This window comes from Phoenix dactylifera, chromosome 2 (genome assembly GCF_009389715.1).
Source record: "Phoenix dactylifera cultivar Barhee BC4 chromosome 2, palm_55x_up_171113_PBpolish2nd_filt_p, whole genome shotgun sequence".
NCBI classification, from domain to species: Eukaryota; Viridiplantae; Streptophyta; class Magnoliopsida; order Arecales; family Arecaceae; genus Phoenix; species Phoenix dactylifera.
The window spans coordinates 21,376,136-21,382,159 of record NC_052393.1 but is presented as its reverse complement, the minus strand read 5'-3'; the positions used below and the strand labels follow the sequence as shown (position 1 = coordinate 21,382,159).

At 36.6% G+C, this 6,024-nt stretch overlaps 1 protein-coding gene across 4 annotated transcripts in view; it reads left to right on the top strand.

The window, feature by feature from the left end:
- The first annotated feature begins 5,584 nt into the window (after positions 1-5,584).
- Positions 5,585-6,024, top strand: part of LOC103717430 (mitogen-activated protein kinase kinase kinase YODA-like) — a 44,674-nt gene continuing 44,234 nt past the window's right edge. For 3 of the 4 annotated variants that reach the window (XM_008805811.4, XM_008805810.4, XM_017845265.3), the window contains exon 1: positions 5,586-6,001. The gene's annotated coding sequence lies outside the window, so the exon portion shown is untranslated. Of the gene's footprint in view, positions 6,002-6,024 lie in introns of all 4 variants that reach the window. The other variant, XM_026808570.2, reaches the window with a different exon arrangement.

The window sequence follows — 6,024 nt, the reverse complement described above, 5'->3', positions numbered from 1 at the left end:
CAAAGGTTACTATGCTGGCTACATCGTCCTCACCTGGAAGGGCCAGGGATATCTGGGGTATATGTACCACTGTCTCAGCGTCCAGGTTTATCTATGTCTCTTGGGTACCCCCACCTCCTGGTTATCTTAATGTGAATTTTGATGGAGGCATGGCAGGGGATGGCGCCTCTAGGGGCGTGGGTTTTGTTATTAGGGACCATGGAGGCAGATTTATTGCAGCTGGAGAGGGAGCATGCCAGGTCCTCCATGGTGATTGATTGGATTCGGAAAGTGGACAGGTATGGAGATGGCCACTCGTTGATACGGGTTATCCGTAGATTAGTGTGAGAGTTGACCTCTTGCCAGATAGCTCATGTATATCAAGAGGCAAACAGTGCAGCAGATTGGGTCGTCTCTTATGTTGCCTGGCACTCTGAAAAGATCATTTAGACAAGCTTAGCATGCATTCCACACCCATTGTACTGTTTACTTTCACTTGCTTTGGCAGATCATACTTACATTAGAGTTATATGAAATGAAATGTTGTTTTGATCAAAAAAAAAGAGAACATTGCATAGTATTATACAACAAAAAATAATAAAATACAATATGTATTAATACATAAATATATGATGTTATATAATATTACTGTAATATAATATAATATTATTATAATATAGTAATATAATATCGTATACTATAACATCATAATATAACATAACTTGATATTTTATAACATAATATATATAATGTAATAAAATATTATATTTATAGTATAATATAATAATAAAGATATAAAATATTATAATTATTATCATCATATATAAATATTTTATTAATATAATACTTTTAGAAACTAATTTTTGGATTTTTTGTTAGGCCACCAATAGCAAGCCTAACTAAGATGGCTGATGATCCAAGGGGCATGTAGAGGGGTGCCTGGATCTCAACGTGCAACCTAACTGAGCACAGTTCAATTAAATTATTTTGGGAGCTTTTTTCCAATCACAAGATCTCTCGCACACCTCCCTCTGAAGCTATTCCCCAATCACAAAATTCAAAGGAAGGGAGGATAATAGCCTTAAAGCTCTCGAGGTGCTCCACACCATAGAACTTTAGAATTGAGATAATTCCCCATGTACTCTCTATAATAAATGGATATGTGACATAAATATTAGAGTTTTGCATTGGCAATAGATGTCACTTGCAAAATCCACACTTTACATTGTAGTCTAGAAAATCTAAAGATGGGAATCATAGAAATTTGGAATCCTAGTTTGTGTCAGAACATATCTAGATAAGATTCCCTTCCATTTAGACCTAACGATCAGATGAAGCTTAGAGCTCGGAGCCAATAAAAGTCTGCCAAGCATCCGAAAGTAAGAGGTTTTCTGCTTTAGAATGATCTCAGGTGGAGCCCATTAGTAGGTTGCTAGGTATACACTCACACGCACATATATAATATGAAATAGAGTTAAATTGGGGTTGCATGCATGGGCGAATAGGAGGACCTTCCCACGAATAAGAAAAGTGGGGGAATCGCTACTCTCTCTCTCTCTCTCTCTCTCTCTCTCTCTCAAAAAGAGAAAAAAAAAGGTAGAGCTCGAATCAATAGTAGTAAATTATATTGATACAATAATTGGCAACAAATTTTTGAAAGAGAATAATGATTTTCAAATAGCTGTAGCTTTAGGCAAGTAAGTTGAGATCCCAGTTACCTTGCTAGGTGACCAAGACCAAGATGAATTGAATCTCGGTTTGTCGCGATCAACATGGAAAATAGGTTAATGTTGAAGAAATTGAGATTTTTTTCATATCTTGCTATCTCACTAAATATTTTAGGACCGCAGTATTTAAATCTCAATCAATATAATAAAACCAATATTAGCAAGTATATTAAGATATTGAGGTGGTGAGAAAATATTGGTTGACATGTTATATCACATCAATTGATTTCTTGAGATTTATCCATTTATATCACCTAGGACTTTGGAAGACTGATATTTTCTAAATATTATATTGGTAAGATGATTTTGATATTAAGATAAAACCAAGATCTTGACCAGCATGAAAATGTTGTAAGTAGTTGATGCTGACCTTTTATATAGCCAACCTAGAGTGGTGAGAGTTGACCTTCAGTGCTTGAGCTTTTATCTTATGCTGAACTTTATCTTTGCCAAGAGAAAGATAAATCTAAGCTGACAATACCAATGTCTATATAAAAAAGAGATTCATGGGCAATGATGAAGAAAATTCTTTCAGAATTCGATGGTAAAGGAAATCAAGTTGTTTAGAAAGGAGAAATTAAAGAAATCGATCGTGAACGGAGGCAAAGAAAGTTAGAGATCCAAGAAAGTATCAACAACCAAAAATTTCCTTCTTATTCATAATGCTATCTACTAGAGGCTATAGTGATAGTCTTTGTATTATTTATTCGTGTTATTTCTTTTCGCTAGTTTTTACATAAATAAATATGTTAACACAAATTTGTTAATATTATTATTTCTAGTTATGCATTTTTAGTTATTTTTTTTATTGATAAACCATTTCATATTCATTTTGAATTTTGAGCATGCAACTTTTTCAATAAAAAAGGAATTTGGAGCATGCAAAAATTATCACGTCAATGTCAAACAACTGCTTGACTCCAAGAACTTAAGTTACTGGGGAATGAGCAAACAATGCATATCAAAATTAACATTCCATTCTCGCATGTAGATCGGGCTATGACATAAGATAGGTGCAAATAATAACTCAGTCAAGAACATAAGTAATTGATTTTGAGAGTATTTTAATGCATATTTCCCTAGCAAGTTGACCCTAATACCATATTAAATTAGCACTTGAACACAAAAACCTAAATTAATAATTAATAGATTAGCAATGTATATCAAGCTTAACGCTTGCAAACATGGGTGTATCTCAACAGTCTAAAAGGTGAGCTAACAAACTAACAATCTGCAAGGCGGCAATTCAGTTGATTTTTGATATAATCTTGATTTTCAATTCTAAGCAAACTAAAAAAAATGTAATTGTGTTTAATTGCTTCTCATGACTATCATTAGGCACATTAATCTTCTAATCATTTTATTTGAATAAAAGATATGTATTAATATGTATACAATAATACTTTAGGGCTTTTTTTTATTCTTGGACAACCTATCCATGGAGCAAGCCATTTATGGTTAAAAATATGAGAGTTTGGGAAAAAATGACATTAGGGAGACAATTTTGATGAACGAGGGAAACAACGTAAATCACATTTTCAAAGGAATGTGCGATCCTTATTTTGGGGCTTGCACAATCAAGGGACTTTCCTCATACATTTAATTCTGATCTTTCAATTGATACATCTTAAATTAACTTCCACTGATATGGGTTTATTCCCAAAAGGTAACTTACCAGGATTTCTTGTAATAATTGCTAGCTTTCATACTAGTTTGTTGTGGCAGGAAAGGAAAGCAAAATGTGTTTCAAAACAATCTCTTAGGTCAAACTAGTGCACATAGTGAAGGATATAAATACACACAGAAGATGCTATCAGTGCATATATATTTGAAACCAGTGCACAGGGACTGGAAAATGGCAGAAGCAAAATCATCTCTCTTTGAGAGAAATAGGAATATAAAAACAAAACATACAAACAATCATAAAAATTAAAACATCAAGCGTCAAGAGATCGAGATTTTTATGTGGAAAATCCCAAAAAGAGAAAACAAGGAATCGAGTTCAGACCAAGCATTATATCTCCAAGAAATATTGGGATTACAAGAGTTGTTTTCTTCTACTTAGTCAAGCCGAGGATCACAACATCAAGAGAACCACTTTCCTAGATCACAACATCAAGAGAATCACTCTCTTGGATCACAGCATCAAAAGAATCACTTTTCTGAATCGTAACACAAGGAGACACCTCTCTTAAATTACAACATTAAGAGAATCATACTTTTGGATCACAACATCAAGAGAACTATATTCTTGGATTGCAACCTCTTTAACACTTACCTAGAAGCTTCCACACATTGAGGGACAATAACTCTTGATATACAATAGAAATTTTTCATCATATGTAAGGTGTTAAAGGGTATTCACTGCCCACATGGAGAGCTCAGACCCTTTGAAAAACACCAATATGGGGATGTCGAGAACTATGGCCTTAGAATTGTGAGTGTGGCTTTTCAACTTAGCAGAAAAAATGCACTTTTTTTTTTTTGATATACTTTAAGGAGACGGTAACAACTCAGGACCTTAACTAAAATTGCTAGTCGGAAGCTAATTTAAGTTCTTTGACCTGTATAAGAACCCAAGATCTACCCAGCGAATAACTAATGTGGGACTAAATATACGCCCGCACGGATCCTCATATACTTCCCCATTTAAATCCTGGTGTCCTCATGAGGCTAAGGGTTCAAATCTATTCAAATCTAATCACAAATATCATGATCGGCCCGTGGTCAGCTCTAATGGATCCGTGCTACAGTGTTCCCTAGTTCACATAGGTTATGGGCCGGATCTGCTCTGATACCATTTGTAACAACCTAGGACCTCACCCAAAATAGCTAGCTGAAAGGTATTATTTAGGTTCCTTGATCCTGTATAAGTACTCAAGATCTACCCAGCGAATAACTAATGTGGGACTAAACATATGCCACACGGGTCCTCACAGAGACAAAAACTAATGCCCAAGCCCTAATTTTCCCTATATGCTTCTTATAAGAGGGAATATCCGGAATAAGCTTTAGTTACGAGCTCCATTCACTATAACACAACCCAACATTGCATGGGTTCTCGTCCTCATAAAAAGTGACAAAACCAATGTCTAAAGAAGCTCTGACCAATTTTATCATTTAGATTACTGAATCATTTATTGTGATCGAGTTAGGGTATAGCCTTTTTGATAGCACAAATTTAACAATGGGATATGGGCAACCAATAACCATCCTTCAGATTTGTGTGGCACCTTGTCTCAAAACAAACTCTTAATTAATCATTATTACATGTCTACTATGCGTGTGTATTTAAAAACAAAAGAAAAGAGGAGGGTGAGGAGAACCTCATCCGTAGGTCTTCCACCCACGGAAGACCCCCATCAACATGGTAGCTTCTTTTACATGTGAGTACGTTACACCAGCAGCATTTAAGTACTGGCAGACCATTTTGTTGGGCAAACCATGCAAGGGTGTGTGTGTATATATATATATATATAAATATAAGAACAAGGTCGCTGGTCAATTCCAAAAATTCCTACAAGGGGCAGAATCGGAACGTGGCAACGAACCAGACCGAAGGAAGAAACTAACCACCCTCCCCAGCCCCACCTCTAAATCATTTTAAAATGCTATTGCGTACACCACAAGTGCGTTGATTAAGCGCTAAAGCCAACCCATTAATCTTATATTAACACTTACGAATCGCCAAACTCCAAACGGTCATTTACTGACACCGAAATGATGCGCAACCAAGAAACAGCTCACAAACACTACGTGGGTCCCACAAAATATGAGGCCGATAAGGGCCACTAAGAACTAAGTCTTGGTTTTGGTCTCCGAAGGTGGACTAGCGCACAATATCCAGTAGTTTAACAGATTTTTTTAATGCTTGAGGACAGCTCCATTTCTTAGGACACGACGCAAACCACGCCATCCGCTTTCTCTCTCTCTCCTCGCTTCTTCTTCAAATCGAACCCTTCTCTTCTCCTTTTCGCTTCTCTTCCCTCCGCCTTCCGCTCTCCATTTTCTCTGTCACTTTCTCTCTGCTCGCGACTTTCAGTTCTTGGAATATCTTCTTCTTGGATTCTTTTCATGGCTTCTTTTTCGCTTCTAGGGTTTCTAGGCTTTTGGGTGCTCCATTCGCTGGAACGAGCTCGAGCAAAATGAGGACTGAGCCCGGCTTCCCGCTGGTCTTCCTCGCTTCTTTAATTGAGCTGGAATTGGAGGGTTTTGCGAGGTGCTGATCTGTAGATTGCTGGACGAGCTCGTGGGATTTTGCTCGCCCGGGTGTTCGAATGGCTTTGCTCTGATAAGTAAGAGGATCGTTAATTTTGCT